The following is a 17,922-nucleotide window of genomic DNA, read 5'->3' on the forward strand; positions in this document are numbered from 1 at the left end:
CTTCAGTTCAGGAGAAAGGAACACTGAAAGAAACAGTCTAGTAGCAGAGTGAACTCAAACCTTTTGTTGCAGTAGAGAGAGAGCTGTATCTATCAGTTTCATTAGCCAACTCCAAACTCCAACTGAGAGTACAGCTAAAACCCTGAGTCTGTGTGAGCCTGACTCCACCCAGTCGTGCCTCTTTTATCTAATTTTAGAGGAACACTCAGGGAGCTCAAAGCTGTTTACCTCTTGTTTCTGAAGTAGGCCACTATGGCAACACCTCTCTGCAAGAGAAGCAGCATCAAACTAATCTCTCTTAAAGACATGTTTAATGATTGAAGGTGTTTAATTGACAGTCATGCACATTAATTGGACCAACACAGATCACTTGCAGGATAGAATACTGAAATTGGCTGAGAATGAGTGAGATTTTGGTATTATCATATGCAGTGATTAGTCAGGATGCTTCACCCACCAAGGACTGACAGATCAATTAGCTCAAGCTACTATTTCACTGGAGGATCCAGACCCAGAGAACCGTAGATGTTCAGTTTCTAAACCTTGCCCTGCCTCAAAACCACAGCTGATTGAACTGGATATAGCCCTTTTGCCCGACATCCCTTCAGACCTCTGACTGATGGAAGAGTTGTTATTTCTGCAGATGAGAGTTCTAGACTTCTGCTACACTTTTATGTGCATGTGTCTCCCCTAATTTCATTCCTGAAAAGTCATGCTGAACGTTTAGGCAATGGACTTCTCAACCAGTGTGCTCTTACAGGTGGATTCAAAAGTTTGCGTGGCATTTGTCAAAGAAGATGTCTTGAGGTCTTGGCTGATGATGGTTCCTCACGTAATCCCTAGAAGAGATGTAACAAGAACAGAAAATGCAGGAAACACTCCAGCAATGTCCCTGAATGGTGGAAATGAAGCAACAAACAGAACTTTCCCATATTCCTCAATGTGGCTTTGAAGGCATTGGTGAATGTTGATCAAGAAAATTGCACTGAATTGCATTGGACTATCTCCCTGACATTCTCACCCAGTCTCCCAAAGTTGAATGACTGGCCATCACAGAAACTTGACTAGAAGTGGCTGGAATGCTATCAAGCCAATTCAGGAGCCAGTCATTGGGAATTACTGTAGCAGTGCAATGGCTTACCTGCTGTGTCTACAGTCTGGCAGTTGACAGGAAGTGGCTACAGGGCAAGAGTTCAAGGTGGTCTTAGAGAGGAAGGATATTGAAATGTTGCCAGCAGGGAAAGTCAAGGATGCTGTCTACTCAGGCCTCAGCCTTACCCCGGAGGGTGGAATTTCTGGATACTCTGATCACCCTGAGTCTGATGAGCTGTCAGTTGCTTCCCTCAGACTGTTGGCATTCCCAGTGCACCGTTGCTACTACACCTGCAGCATCCCCTGTTGGTTGTATGATGGTCGTTGGCCTCCCTTGCACAACACCGCCCTGTTTCAGCTTCCACCTCGTGAACTGGAAGGTAACCCAACACTGATCACCTCCCCCCCTCAACTTCAGACCTCAAGTGTATTCAGTGATCCTGACATGTCCTGCTCGTGGCAAAATTCAGACCAGTGCTCCTTCTCACACATGGTCACCAACTCAAAATGCCAGATTTGCTGAGTATTCCCGCCTTCTTAAAATAAGGAGTCTCCCTTCATTAGGGATTTAATAAGTAAGATCTGTTTGTTTTAGATAATAGGTGCTGGAGTAGGCTATTCGGCCCTTCGAGCCTGCACCATCATTCAATATGATTATGGCTGATCATGTAGTCTCAGTATCCCACTCCTGCTTTCTCTTCATATCCCTTTATCACTTTAATCTCAAGGGCCAAGACCAGTTCCCTCTTAAATATATGGAACAAACTGGTCCCAACAGAGAATTCCACAGGTTCACAACTCTGTGTGAAGACATTTTTCCTCATCTCAGTCCTGAATGGCTTACCCTTTATTCTTTGACTGTGACCCCTAGTTCTGAATTTTCCCAATATCAGGAGCATCCTTGCCGCATCTAGCCTGTCTAATCCCATCAGGATTTTATATGTTTCCATGAAATCACCCCTCGTTCTTTGAAATTCCAGCCAGTATAAACCCAATCTTTCCTCATATGTCAGTCCTTACATCCCGGGAATCAGTCTGGTGAACTTTCACTGGATTGCCTTAATAGCAAGAATGTCCTTCCTCAGACGAGGAGACCAAAACTGCCCACGACACTCAAGGTATGGCCTCACCAATGCCCTGTATAACTGCAGTTGAAAAGTGTGGTGCTGGAAAAGTACAGCAGGCCAGGCAGCATCCAAGGAGCAAGAGAATCGACGTTTCGGGCATAAGCCCTTCTTCAGGAATGAGGCTGCTGTGCCAAGCAGACGAAGATAAAAGGTGGGGGGAGGGGAAATTTGGGGGAGGGGCACTGGGAATACAATAGGTGGAAGGAGGTGAGGGTGATGGTGATAGGCCAGAGAGGGGTTGGGGGCGGAGAGGTCAGGGAGAAGATTGCAGGTCAAGAGGGCGGTGCTGAATCTGGGGTTTCTTCAAAGACCGCAATTTCCCCTCCGACGTGATCGACGATACCCTCCACCGCATCTCCACCCTTGAACCCCACCCCTCCAATCGCCACCAGGACAGAACCCCACTGGTCCTCACCTACCACCCCACCAACCTCAGGATACATCGTATCATCCTCCGTCATTTCTGCCACCTCCAACGGACCCCACCACCAGGGATATATTTCCCTCCCCTCCCCTCCTCTATCAGCATTCCGGAAAGACCACTCCCTCCACGACTCCCTCGTCAGGTCCACACCCCCCACCAACCCAACCTCTACTCCCGGCACCTTCCCCTGCAACCGCAAGAAATGCAAAACTTGCGCCCACACCTCCCCCCTTAGCTCCCTCCAAGGCCCCAATGGATCCTTCCATATCCGTCACAAATTCACCTGCACCTCCACACTCATCATTTACTGTATCCGCTGCACCCGATGTGGCCTCTTCTATAGTGGGGAGACAGGCCGCCTACTTGCGGAACGTTTCAGAGAACACCTCTGGGACACCCGGACCAACCAACCCAACCGTCCCGTGGCTGGACACTTCAACTCCCCCTCCCACTCCACCAAGGACATGCAGGTCCTTGGCCTCCTCCATCGCCAGACCCTGGCCACACGACGGCTGGAGGAAGAGCGCCTCATCTTCCGCCTAGGAACCCTCCAACCACAAGGGATGACTGCAGATTTCTCCAGCTTCCTCATTTCCCCTCCCCCCACCTTATCTCAATCCCAGCCCCCGGATTCAGCACCGCCCTCTTGACCTGCAATCTTCTTCCCGACCTCTCCGCCCCCACCCCCTCTCAGGCCTATCACCCTCACCCTCACCTCCTTCCAACTATCGCATTCCCAGCGCCCCCCCCCCCCCCACCCGCTTGGCACACCAGTCTCATTCCTGAAGAATGGCTTATGCCAGAAACATTGATTCTCTTGCTCTTCGGATGCTGCCTGGCCTGCTGTACTTTTCCAGCACCACACTTTTCATCTCTGGTCTCCAGCATCTGCAGTCCTCACTTTCTCCTGTATAACTGCAGCAAGCCATCCTTACTCTCAATGCATCGTCTGTCTGTGATATTCTCTTCCACAGAGCATGACAGAGGCATTATTAATGAATCTTTTTAAGGTGGACTTAGACAGATTCTCGACTGATCAGGGAATCAATAGTTATCAGAGCAAGGGGGGGGGGAAATAGGAGAGTGGAGTTCTAGTTACAGTCATAAGTCTCGATCTTGCTGAGTGATAGAGCAGACGCAAAAGGTCTCATTCTCGATCATAATTGTTATGTTTGCATTTTCTGCTTTCATTTCAAACTTATGCCAACTGCAACAAAGATTTTGTACAATTATCTGGCCATTTTCTCACTGTGCATCGTGAGATTCCTACATTTCTACACTTTGCCAATTCTTCATTTGTTACAAACTACTGAGTGACGCCCCTGAGGTTGGGGAATGCACTGCAAAAATGCAAGCCTTTGATTCAAAATGAACAAGCATTCAACAGAAATTTCTGGGAAAACTCAGCAGATCTGGCAGCATCAGTGGACAGGAATCAGAGTTAACATTTCAGATGCTAAGACCCGTCCTCAGGACTCCACGGATGCTGTGCTTTTCCGGCAATTTCTGTTTTTGATTCTGATGTCTAGCATCTGCAGTTCTTTCTGCAGTTATTATGCATTCATTCAGAATCCCCATGGAATATTACACCCAGAAACAGCAGCACTGATCATCCATTGTAATGCTTACAAACCAACTCAACTCACTGCGTCCTGTGAACTGTACTGGACAGTTCGCATGACGGCCTGTTTTGGTTAAATAATTTATTATGAATATTGAACCTGGAGCATATCACAAAGATTTAATTTCAGAGTTTGCTGAACAAGAAAAAAATTGAATCAGTGCTTGCCAGTTTGATGCTGAATAAATACCAGAATTCAATTCAGGCTACAGCAAGTCATGTAAATGTAATGGAATAAAAACATGGAGAAATAGTGTCTGTGATAATTAGCTACAAAACGTTCAGGCTTTCAGCAGCCGTGTAAGTAAACAAATCAATCAGACCTTTTCGTGGAGCTGCTAGTGTTTTGCATAAAGAATAACTAACAAATGATCAAGCGTGGAGCTAAATCTTTATGGTCCCTGGGTCCCATTGTTGCAATTTCTTCAAACAAATCTCTTGTCCAATCAGAGCTGTCATTATATGCTTTGCGGCTCATCGAGTAATCTAAAAAGAAAATTAAAGCAGCACTTTTTCGCAGATTGTGCATCATGGACAGGATGTCGAGGAATCCGCTCACCTGCCATAGTTGATACTCAAGCTGATATATGGCTCATATGCTCCTCAAAGTGAAGCTGAATGTGATGGGAACACCATTTTTTAAAAAAATGTTCTTCCATAAGCTGTGAATGCTGCTGACAAAGGCCAGCCTTTGGTAGCTCTCATTGTAGTCCATTGCTGATGGTCTAGAGTCACATGCAGGTCAGACCAAGTAACGTTTCTTCCCTGAAGGACATTCATGAACCAGTCAATGATAGCTCCATAGTTGCGATGACTGAAGCTAGTTTCCAAAACCAGCTTTATGATTTAAATGTTTAAACTCCTCCTGCTGCCATTGTGGGATTTGAATCTACGTCCGCAGTGCTTTAGCCTGGAGCCAATAAATATTCCAGTGGCATTACCATGACATCACATTGACACCATCACCCACATACACACAGAGACTACTTTAATGGAAACGGACTGGGAGGCTCTGATAACATTTAAGACTTTGGTCGAAGAATGCAATTCACCCATCATGACTGTGTGGGGTCACTGTAGGCTCTCTGTCCCCTATTCCTACCCCATTCCTATCGAAGTTTTCTCCATCGAATATTTATATAATTCCCTTTGCTAAACTATCAATGATTCAGCTTGCATTGCTGTTTCTGGGATCTCTGGCCTCTCTTGCTGGCTAACCAACACATTTTCAACAGAACGTTCAATGCAGCCCATGAGCTGTAAGCAGAGAACTGCTTGTGGTGAGCTCCAGAATTACTTTGACGACTTGAGAAAGAGAACAAACACAGGGCGAAAAATATGACTGCAAGGTAGTGACTCTTCAGAGATTTGACGGGAGACTGAAATGCCTGGTGTTTTAATTAAGAATAATGTTCCAGGCTATGTTACAAATGTGAAAACATGACAGTACCATCCTTCAGCTAACAATTGACATGACACAATGCATTAGCACATTGCTCAAAATGAAGGAGTAATAAAGCCTCATCATACACAAATATTTAGGAACTTTTGTTCTAACATAGAATAAGAAGGTTAGTTTTCAGTTCCGTTGATGTCTGAATTATTTTCTTCTAAAAGGCCATTGTGGATGAGGGAATTAAAAACAGCATTTCTAAAAATCAAGTAATATTTGCAAAATGAATACCAAGTTGCCTGGGGAGATAATTGCGAAGCTGTTTGCAGAATTGCATTATACAAACCAGAGAGAGTGCATCCAGAAAAAGGTTAATTCAGAGAGAATAGGAATAGCAGAGTCATAGAGTCATAGAGATGTACAGCACAGAAACAGACCCTTCAGTCCAACTCATCCATGCCGACCAGATATCCCAACCCAATCTAGTCCCATTTGCCAGCACCCGGCCCATATCCCTCTAAACCCTTCCTATTCATATACCCATCCAGATGCCTTTTAAATGTTGCAACTGTACCAGCCTCCACTACTTCCTCTGGCAGCTCATTCCATACACGTACCACCCTCTGTGTGAAAAAGTTGCTCGTTAGGACTTTTTTACATCTTTCACCTCTCACATGAAACCTATGCCCTCTCGTTCTGGACTCCCCCACCTTGTCTATTTACCCTATCCATGCTCCTCATAATTTTGTAGACCTCTATAAGGTCACACCTCAGCCTATGACACTCCAGGAAAACAGCCCCAGCCTCTTCAGCCTCTCCCTGTAGCTCAAGTCCTCCAACCCTGGCAACATCCTTGTAAATCTTTTCTGAACCCTTTCAAGTTTCACAACAGCTTCCCAATAGGAAGGAGACCAGAATTGCACGCAATATTCCAAAAGTGGCCTAACCAATGTCCTGTACAGCTGCAACATGACCTCCCAACTCCTGAGCTCAATACTCTGACCAATAAAGGAAAGCATACCAAACGCCTTCTTCACTATCTTATCTACCTGCGACTCCACTTTCAAGGAGCTATGAACCTGCACTCCAAGATCTCTTTGTTCAGCAACACTCCCAAGGACCTTACCATTAAGTGTACAAGTCCTGCTAAGATTTGTTTTCCCAAAACGCAGCACCTCACATTTATCTAAATTAAACTCCATCTGCCACTTCTCAGCCCATTGGCCCACCTGATCAATGTCCTGTTGTAATCTGAGGTAACATTCTTCACTGTCCCCTACACCTCCAATTTTGGTGTCATCTGCAAACTTACTAACTATACCTCCTGTGTTCACATCCAAATCATTTCTATAAATGATGAAAAGTAGAGGACCCAGCACCCATCCTTGTGGCACTCCACTGGTCACAGACCTCCAGAAACACAACCCTTCACCAACACCCTCTGTCCTCTACCTTCGAGCCAGTTCTGTATCCAAATGGTTACTTCTCCCTGTATTCTGTGAGATCTAACCTTGCTAACCAGTCTCCTATGAGGAACCTTGTCAAACGCTTTACTGAAGTCCATATAGATCATGTCCACCATTCTGCCTCATGAATCCTCTTTGTTACTTCTTCAAACAACTCAATCAAGTTCAGAGGCTTGAGTAATAACAGTCTGCTAAGACATGTTGGGTGGTGTTGGGGACAAGTTCAGAGTTGTGTAATCGGAAACTCTAAAGCAGAAAGCTGTGAAGGTGTCAGATAGGAAACATTCGATGAGTTAAAGATTTGCGGTTGAGGAACCAGTGTTCAGGAATAATATTGAGCTGAGTTAACAGTCTATTTAAAGGCACTGGGGAGACACATCAACTGAAGAAAATAACATTGAGCGCATGTCCAGAAACTTACCAAAAAAGTAACCAATTACAATTCTGCCCACTGAGCAAGAAGGTTTAGCATGGAGATAGGATAACCCTTCACTGAGGTGTCTGCTGGTGTAAGAGGTTTGAAAATTTCTTTCTCTTATTCATAATTAATTTGTTTCAAATACTTCTTGTGGAGTGTCATATAGCCCATGCTGTTCTTTTCTGTACAAATCATTTACATTCTTTTGTTAAAAATGCAGTGAAAACCTTTAGTGCATATAGAGTCAGAGAGTCATAGAGATGTACAGCATGGAAACAGACCCTTCGGTCCAACCCGTCCATGCCAACCAGATATCCCAACCCAATCTAGTCCCACCTACCAGCACCTGGCCCATATCCCTCCAAACCCTTCCTGTTCATATACCCATCCAAATGCCTCTTAAATGTTGCAATTGTACCAGCCTCCACCACATCCTCTGGCAGCTCATTCCATACACATACCACCCTCCGCGTGAAAAAGTTGCCCCTTAGGTCTCTTTTATACCTTTCCCCTCTCACCCTAAACCTATGCCCTCTCGATATGTTCAGTGACTAGCCACCACAGTAAACAAAACGAAATAAAAACTCATGATCTCACTCTGGGATCTCGTTTGTCCAATATCACCATTGGCTGGGAATATAACAAAATGTTGTAGTATCATGGGTACTATCCCTGCTTCTGGGTCAGGTCAGGGCTTGGTGACCATAAGAACATATGAACAAATTATGGCCCATCACTTGACCATGGCTGCTAGGTTTGTAAATCTTGGCTTATCCCCATAATCCTCGATCCCTTGCCAATGAAGAACCTACCAATCTCTATCTTAAATGCATTCAGGGAATTGACATCCACAAATCTCCACAGCTTAACCACCCTCAGACTGAAAACATTCCTCTTCACCTCAGTTCCAAAAGGTTATCCTGTCATTCTGAGGATGTGATGTTGGGTCCTAGTGTTTCCTATTAGTAGAAACGTCTGTGCACGAGAGGTTCAGGCCTCTCGTCATTCTGTCAGGTTTCAGTCAGATCCTCCCAATTCTTCTCAACTCCATTGAGTCCTCAACCACTCCTCATTTGACGAGTTCTTCATCCCTGAGCTCGTTCTGGTAATCCTCCTCTGGATCCCCTCCAAGGCCAGCACATCCTTCCTTCGATATGGGGCCCAAAACTGATCACAATATTCCAAAAGTGGTCTGAACAGAGCCTTCTGCAGCCTCAGCTGTAAGTCCCTGCTCTTGGATTCAAGCCCTCTTGAAATGAATGCTAACACTGCATTTGCCTTCCTAACTTCCAACTGAACCTGTAAGTTAAACTTAACAGAATCCTGAGCTAGGAATCCTTAGTCAATTTATGCACCAGATATACAATGCCTTTCTCCATTTAGAAAATAGTCTATCTCCACTATTCTTCCCATCAAAGTGCATAACCTCACACCTTCCCACTTTGCATTCCTTCTGTCACTTCTTTGCCTACTATCCTAGCCTGCCCAACTCTTTCTGTGGCCTCCTACTTCCTCAATGCTATGCGTCCTTCCACCGAGCTTTGTGTCATCTGAAAACTTAGCAACAATGCCCTCAGTTCCTTCATCCAGATCGTTAATGTATAAAATAAATAGGTGTGGTTCCAACACTGACTCCTGTGGAACTCCAGTAGTCACAGACTGCCATCCTGAAAACAAAACTCTTTATTCCCACTCTCTGTCTTCTGCCTGTCAACCAATCCTCTATCCATGCCAGCACATTGCCACTAATAGCATGGGCTCTTATCTTCTCTAGCAGTCTCCTGTGCAGCACCTTGCCAAAAGCCCTGTGGAAATCCACATAGATTACATCCACTAGCTCTCCTTTGTCTTACTTCCTCAAAGAATTCGAACATGACTCCCCCCTTTACAAAGTCATGCTGACTCAGTCCTATTTTGCCATGCACTTCCAAGTGTTCCACAATTCATCCTAAATAATGGATTCTAAAATCTTACCAACGACTGAGGTCAGGCTAACCAGCCTTTGATTTCCTGTCTATGCCTCCCTGTCGTCATAAACAATGGTGTTACGTTCGCCATTTTCCAGTTCTCTTGAACCCTCCCTGACTCCAGTGATTCCTGAAAGATCACCAACAATGCCTCCACAATCCCCTCAGCGATCTCCTTCAGAACTCTGGGGTGTAGTCCATCCAGTCTTGATGATTTATCACCTTCAGACCTTTCGGCCTCCCCAGCACCTTCTCCTTGGTGATGGGAACTACACTCACCTCTGCCCCCTGACTCTATTGAAGTTCTGGTATGCTTCTGGTGTCTCCCACTGTGAAGGCTGATGCAAAGTACCTAGTTGGTTCCTTTGCTATTTTTTTGTTTCCAATTCCTATTTCTCAAGTATCATTTTCCAGCAGTCCAAAATCCATTCTGGTTTCTCTCTTACATTTTATGTGTCTGAAGAAAATCTTGCATTCTTCTTTTACATTACTAACTAGCATTTCATCTTCTCCCCATTATTGCTTATTCTCGTTATCCCCTGCTAGTTTTCAAAGGCTTCTCAATCCTTTAGTTTTCCGCTAACCTCCATCACATTGAATGCTTTTGCCTTTTATTTCCCCGCTGTCCCTGATTTCCTTTGTCAGTCATGGTTGCTTCATCCTCCCCTTTGTATGTTTATTCTTCCTTGGAATCTGCTGTGCCTCCCAAATTACCCTCAGAAACCCCTGCCATTGCTGCACCACTGGCTCTCCTGCTAGACTCCCCTTCCAGTCACATCTGGCCAGCTCTTCCCCCATTTCTTTGTCATTACCTTTATTCATTTGTAATACTGTTACATTGGATTCCAGTTTCTCCATCTGAAGCTGCAGGGTGAATTCTAACATATTACGGTCAATACCCACCAGGATTTCTTCACCCTAAGTTCCCTGATCAAGTCTGCCTCACTACACATCACCAAATCCAGAATTGCCTGTTCCTTAGTGGGTTCTACCACCAGCTGCTCCAATAAACTATCTCACTCACATTCCTCTAATTCCTTTCCTTCGGATCCATTACCGAACTGACTTTCCCAGTCCACCTGCATATTGAAGCTCCCATGATTATTGTCACCCTGCCTTTCTTACATGTCTTTTCCATCATCTGATTTATTTTCTGCCCCACAACCAGATAAACTCCCATTTGGGTCTTTTTTTCCCTTTGCCCACAGGAAGCATGTAATCACGTGACTAAACCAGTTAATTATCAATCTGGAACAGGGAGCGGGTGCAGCTTAACACGTGGCTGCGCAGCTGGTGTAGGAGGGAGGGCTTCAGATACGTAGATAATTGGGATGCCCTCTGGGGAAGGTGGGACCTGTACAAGAAGGACGGGTTGCATCTGAACTGGAAGGGGACCAATGTCCTGGGTGGAAGGTTTGCTCGAGTAGTTTGAGAGGGTTTAAACTAGTATGGCAAGGGGTGGAAACCTGAGCTGTATATCGGAGGTGAGAGTTAATGCAGATGAGGCAATAGCAAGAGGTAGACCGGCTAGTGGGAAGGATTTTCCTGGGAAGGAACCAAGGGATCAGTTAAAGTGTGTTTGCTTTAATGCAAGGAGTATCAGGAATAAAAGTGATGAACCTAGAGCATGAATCAGTACCTGGTGCTATGATGTTGTGGCCATAACAGAGACGTGGGTTTCTCAGGGGCAGGAATGGTTGCTGGATGTTCCAGGGTATAGAGCATTTAAAAAGAATAGGGAAGGGGGGGTAAAGAGGAGGGGGTGTAGCACTACTAATCAGAGAGGGTATCACAGCTACAGGAGCTTCCATTGTTGAGGAAGATCTGCCTACCGAGTCAGTATGGATGGAAATTAGGAACAGCAAGGGAGCAGTCACCTCATTAGGGGTTTACTACAGGCCCCCCAATAGCAGCAGGGAGATTGAAGAAAGCATAGGTCAGCAGATTTTGGAGAAGTGTGGACGTAGTAGGGTTGTTGTAATGGGTGACTTTAACTTTCCCAATATTGATTAGAACCTCTTTCGAGCAGAAGATTTGAATGGAGCTGTTTTTGTAAGGTGTGTTCAGGAGGATTTCCTAACTCAGTACGTTGACAGGCCGACGAGGGGAGAGGCCATTCTAGACTTGGTGCTCGGAAACGAGCCGGGTCAGGTATCAGATCCTGTGGTGGGAGAGCATTTTGGTGATAGTGACCACAACTGCCTCACATTCTACACAGCTATGGAGAAGGAGGGGATTAGGCAAAATGGGAGGATATTTAATTGGGGAATAGGAAGCTATGATGTGAGTTAGGAAGCATGGACTGGGAGCAATTATTCCATGGTAACGGCACTATAGACATGTGGAGACTGTTTAAGGAACAGTTGTTGCAAGTGATGAATAAATATGTCCCTCTGAGACAGGCAGGAAGGGGTAAGATAAAGGAACCTTGGATGACGAGAGCAGTGGAGCTTCTCGTCAAAAGGAAGAAGGTAGCTTACATAAGGTGGAGGAAGGTAGGGTCAAGCTCAGCTCTAGAGGATTACAGGCAGGTGAGAAAGGAGCTCAAAAATGGTCTGAGGAGAGCCAGGAGGGGGCATGAGAAAGGTTTGGCAGAATGGATTAGGGAGAACACAAAGGCATTTTACACTTATGTGAGGAATAAGAGAATGGTCAAAGAAAGAGTAGGGCCGATCAGGGATAGCATAGGGAACTTGTGTGTGGAGTCTGAGGAGGTAGGGGAAGCTCTAAATGAGTTTTTTGCTTCTGTCTTTACAAAAGAAACAAAATTTGTAGTGAATGAAATCTTTGAAGAGCAAGTGTGCATGCTGGAATGGATAGAGATAGAAGAAGCTGATGTGCTGAAAATTTTGTCAAACATTAAGATTGACAAGTTGCCAGGCCTGGACCAGATTTGTCCTCGGCTGCTTTAGGAAATGAGAAATACAATTGCTTCACCACTTGCGAAGATCTTTGCATCCTCGCTCTCCACTGGAGTCGTACCTGAGGACTGGAGAGAGGCAAATGTAATTCCTCTCTTCAAGAAAGGAAATAGGGAAATCCCTGGCAATTATAGACCAGTAAGTCTCACGTCTGTTGTCTGCAAGATGTTAGAAAGGATTCTGAGGGATAGGATTTATGACCATTTGGAAAAGCACGGCTTGATTAAATGCAGTCAACACGGCTTTGTGAAGGGCAGGTCATTCCTGAAGAAGGGCTTATGCCCGAAACGTCGATTCTCCTGCTCCTCGGATGCTGCCTGGCCTGCTGTGTCTTTCCAGCAACACATTTTTCAACTGAGGGGCAGGTCATGCCTCACAAACCTTATCGAGTTCTTTGAGGATGTGACTAGAAAAGTCGATGAGAGTCGAGCTGTGGATGTGGTATATATGGACTTCAGCAAGGCATTTGATAAGGTTCCCCATGGTAGGCTCATTCAGAAGGTCAGGAGGAATGGGATACAGGGGAACTTAGCTGTCTGGATACAGAATTGGCTGGCCAACAGAAGACAGCGAGTGGTAGTAGAAGGAACATATTCTGCCTGGAAGTCAGTGGTGAGTGGTGTTCCACAGGGCTCTGTCCTTGGGCCTCTACTGGTGTAATTTTTATTAATAACTTGGATGAGGGGATTGAAGGATGGGTCAGCAAGTCTGCAGATGACATAAAGGTTGGAGATGTCTTTGACAGTATAGAGGGCTGTTATAAGCTGCAGCGGGACATTGACAAGATGCAGAGATGGGCTGAGAGGTGGCAGATGGAGTTCAACCTGGATAAATGTGAGGTGATGCATTTTGGAGGTCGAATTTGAAAGCTGAGTACAGGATTAAGGATAGGATTCTTGGCAGTGTGGAGGAACAGAGGGATCTTGGTGTGCAGGTACATAGATCCCTTAAAATGGCCACCCAAGTGAACAGGGTTGTTAAGAAAGAATATGGTGTTTTGGCTTTCATTAACAGGGGGATTGAGTTTAACAGTCATGAGATCTTGTTGCAGCTCTATAAAACTTTGGTTAGAGCGCACTTGGAATACTACATCCAGTTCTGGTCGCTGTATTATAGGAAAGATGTGGATGCTTTGGAGAGGGTTCAGAGGAGGTTTACCAGGATGCTGCCTGGACTGGAGGGCTTATCTTATGAAGAGAGGTTGACTGAGCTCGGACTTTTTTCACTGGAGAAAAGGAGGAGGAGAGGGGACCTAATTGAGGTATACAAGGTAATGAGAGGCATAGATAGAGTCGATAGCCAGAAACTATTTCCCAGGGCAGAAATGGCTAACACGAGGGGTCATAGTTTTAAGCTGTTTGGCAGGAAGTATAGAGGGGATGTCAGAGGCGGGTTCTTTACACAGAGAGTTGTGAGAGCATGGAATGCGTTGCCAGCAGCAGTTGTGGAAGCAAGGTCTTTGGGGACATTTAAGAGACTACTGGACATGCATATGGTCACAGAAATTTGAGGGTGCATACATGAGGATCAATGGTTGGCACAACATAGTGGGCTGAAGGGCCTATTCTGTGCTGTACTGTTCTATGTTCTACATTCTATGTAATTATTTCTGATACGCCTATGGGAGGCAGTAAGAGTGGGTGAGTATCTTTGAGTCAGCCATGTATGTGTTAGTTGCTATGTAACAGTCTGTCAAGATTCAAAAACACAAAATTTGAGCACAGGAGTCAGTCACAATGATCAGAATTAGGATAATTGACAGATTGAAATTCTACTAGCAGAAGCATGGAACAGGCACTTTAAGATTGAGGATTAAAACAAAACCTGTTGATGTCTGAGTGTACATGCTTTGCTTGTGATTGGTAAACTGTGTATGTGATTTTTTAAAATCTCGTCAACCATGGGATATGGGCTCTCTGGCAGGTCATCGCTGATTACCCATCCTGAGTTGCCCCCTTGAGAAGGTGGTGGTGAAGGGCCTTCTTGAACCGCTGCAATCCATGTGCTGTAGGAAGACCCTCAATACCCTCAGGATGGGAATCCCAGGAGTTTGACCCAGTGACACTGAAAGAGTGGCAGTATATTTCCAAGGCGGAATGGTGAGTTGTGAGTGGAGGTATTCCAGTGTATGTGCTGCCCTTGTCTTTCTGGATGGAAGTGGTCTATGAAGACATCAGCTCATAAATCCATGGGAACTTTATACGCAGTGTTATAGAATTATACAGCATGGAAACACAGTCTTCCGTCCAATGTGTCCACGCCTACCATAATGCCACACTAAACTAATCCCACCTGCCTGCTCCTGGCTCATATCCCTCCAAACCTTTCCTATACGTGTCATTTAAACACTGTAACTGTACTCGCATCCACCACGTCTTCTGGAAGTTCATTCCACATGGAGCATATGGAGGTTATTGGGCTAGTGAAGGTTACATAGGCTTCGGTCGGCGCAACATCGAGGGCCGAAGGGCCTGTACTGCGCTGTATTTTTCTATGTTCTATGAAAGTTACTTTTTGTCTGAAATGTTGCTCCTCATACCTTTTTTAAATCCTTTTCTTCTCACCTTAAAAATGCACTTTAAAATCTGAACTATGTGCTTCAATTTTTTTAGAGCTTGTTTACTTTTCCCAGAGCCCACAGATAGACTTAATTCATCAAGCTCAGAGTATCAAAACTAAACAGACCTTTGTAATCAAATACAGAACAATTGAACCCTGCAGAGAATCATGTAATCATTTGCATATTGTGCACAGAATTAACATATATTCCACATAAAAATGTAAGATGAACTTCTCAGTGAGGTGAAGTTTGAGGTAAATAAATAATTGCCTGCAGTCAGGTTTCTCCCTCTCACACTGTGGCACTAATGGAACATGCTAAACTGCTTTCAAAGTGTAGGAACTGCTATTGGACCAGTTACCTTCTATTTCCACATTTACAATAATCATTTGTCTAAATGCAAGTCATCTTCCAAAGATCCAAACACACATTGCTGCTCTTTCAGCCTTGCATTTTGCATCATCGAAGAAAGTCTGATAAAAGATACAGTGGAATCAGTTGTCATGATGTTCCTCTCGAAACGAGCACATTGGCCACTTTGACCCCTCACTATAAGTCAAGATACACATCAGTGAGGTCTGACCCAGTGCTTCATTATTGGAGGTAGCTTTTGGCTGGGAATCTAATTGGGTGGCTATTACAGATCCCAAAGCAGGTCACCATTCCTCCCTCAACCCTAAACAGATTATATTCACTTCAACAGAGGAATTTGACACACCCTGGAGATGCAATAATTTTCTGTTTTGATGCATAACTCTCTTTTTTGAAGTTGGATTTCTAAATAATGACAGAGGCTCTGTGGTCAGTCCTGTGAAGGCAATTTCTTTTTAAACTTATTCTTTCAACAGTCACTGAAAAATCGTTGCTTAGAAATCATGTGGCTGCAACCAAGGGTCTGGGGTGTGTTATAGAAGATGTTAATATTGCTCAGTTGAAAACATGCAGAGCAAACAGAACAAAGCCATTGGGCTGAATCTTATGATATTTTGCCTAAGCATTATTTTGGTTGTATTTCATGCAAGTTTTCTCTCTGTGAGGCCCTACTGAATGTTCTGAGGTTATCAGTCCCAAGTCACCTCATCTACCAACCGTGGAGGTGTTGGTGTTGGTAGCCATCGGATGAAGGAGCAGTGTTCTGAAAGACTGTAATTCCAAATCAACCTGTTGGATTACAACCTGATATTATGTGAATTTTAACTTCATTTGCCAACTATCCAGCCTCTTTGCCTTGACTCTTGTTCACTGCTATCCCAGTTCTCCCACTCGCCAGAACAATTCATTGTTGCCAGGATATCCAGGACTGAATATCACAATATCCCCAGCACCATCTTTAAAAGATTATCGTTACCCCAGTCAAGTGCAGTTCGTCTGGAGCTGCACTGCACAGTTGGTGACATTTACTCTGAACATGACAGATAAGGGAAAGTTGTCACTCTGCTTTGTGAGCAGGGATCTGGAGTTCCTGGAGAATGGGGTGGCATAGAGGAACATTGTCCTGTTCTCCCAGGACTGGCAGAGAAAGCCCTGACACCAGATGATGCCCAGCCTGGTCCAAGATTGCCACCCAGGTCAGTGCAGTCTCAGCAGTCTGAAGGGATGCTCAATGTTATATAGGAAGGAGGACAATGTCCCTTCTCCCCCCCCCCACCGCCAGTTTAAGTTCCACTATTTTCTCTGTGTTACCTCACAAGCACTCTTTCTCTCCTGCTGCACCCACCTCTCACCAAAGATCATACTCTACCACTCTTATTACTGCACTCGCCTCACTTGGTCTCCTGTCTCCCAGAGCCCTCACCCCACTAACCCTGCATGCCCTCTCTGCTATTTATTTACTCATTTGGAACACCTCACCCACTCTACCTGACATGGGTCAACACTTAAGCTGTGCCAGCCACTCACTCCCTCCCTGCCTCTCTTTCCAGGAGCAAACAGCCCACTACAGGGAAGAAAGAGCCACGATGGGTGAAGGGGTGTCTGACTCTGAGGAGTTATTTTAGTCGGTTTGCCACACACACAGGGTGTGTGACTCACAGATGATCATTGTGGCACTCAGCCAACAAATCTGGCCCATGTGAGTAAATGTGATTCAGTTTACCTTTCTGTTAGAATATGTGTTTTTCAGTTTCATGAGAAATTTCCAACATGATGTGTGTCCAAGATGGTTCATGCAACGTCAAGGCCTTCATAAACCTATAATCTTGGACAATAAGAAAATCTGCATTGAGGAGATGGGACTAATGCTGACCACCTCAGGCAGCTATTCCAGGGATGAACCACAGGTGGTCTCCTGAGTCAATGGAAGAGGAACTGGAAGGAGTCAGTTAAACTGAAAGTTGAAGAGTTGAGGTGAGAAGTATATTTTCTCTGGACTTGAGTCTCTAACGATAGTGTTGGGAAACAGGTTCAAACTTTGTTTTGCTGTTTGCATTTCGATTTTTTTGCAACTATTTTCTGTATCTACATTGCTTGGTTTGTGTAATTTTTTGTTCTTCTGCAGAACAGACTATTAAAGACCATCAGCAGTACTGGGCAAACATGTTTTAGTGACTAACCACCATGTGAACTAAAAGAAAATAAACATGTGATGGATCAAGCCAGGTGTCATGCTGGGATCGGACTTGGCCATTAGCATTATCAGAGAGGATCATATCACTATATCAATGCAGTTTTTCATATTGCTCAAGATTATAAGTTTTATGAAGGGCTTGACGTTGCATGAATCATCTTGGATGCACCTAAATGTCAGAAATTTCTCATGAAACTGAAAAACATAAATTCTAACAGAAAGGTAAACTGAATCACAGCTGCTGACATTGGCCATAATAATAATGTGAGCAAAGATTGCCAAAAATGATTGTCTGTGAGTCACACACCCTGTGTATGCGGTAAATGGACCAACATAATTCCTCAGAGACCAGAATGTCATCACCAAA

Source organism: Chiloscyllium punctatum, chromosome 38, assembly GCF_047496795.1.
Source record: "Chiloscyllium punctatum isolate Juve2018m chromosome 38, sChiPun1.3, whole genome shotgun sequence".
Lineage (NCBI taxonomy): Eukaryota > Metazoa > Chordata > Chondrichthyes > Orectolobiformes > Hemiscylliidae > Chiloscyllium > Chiloscyllium punctatum.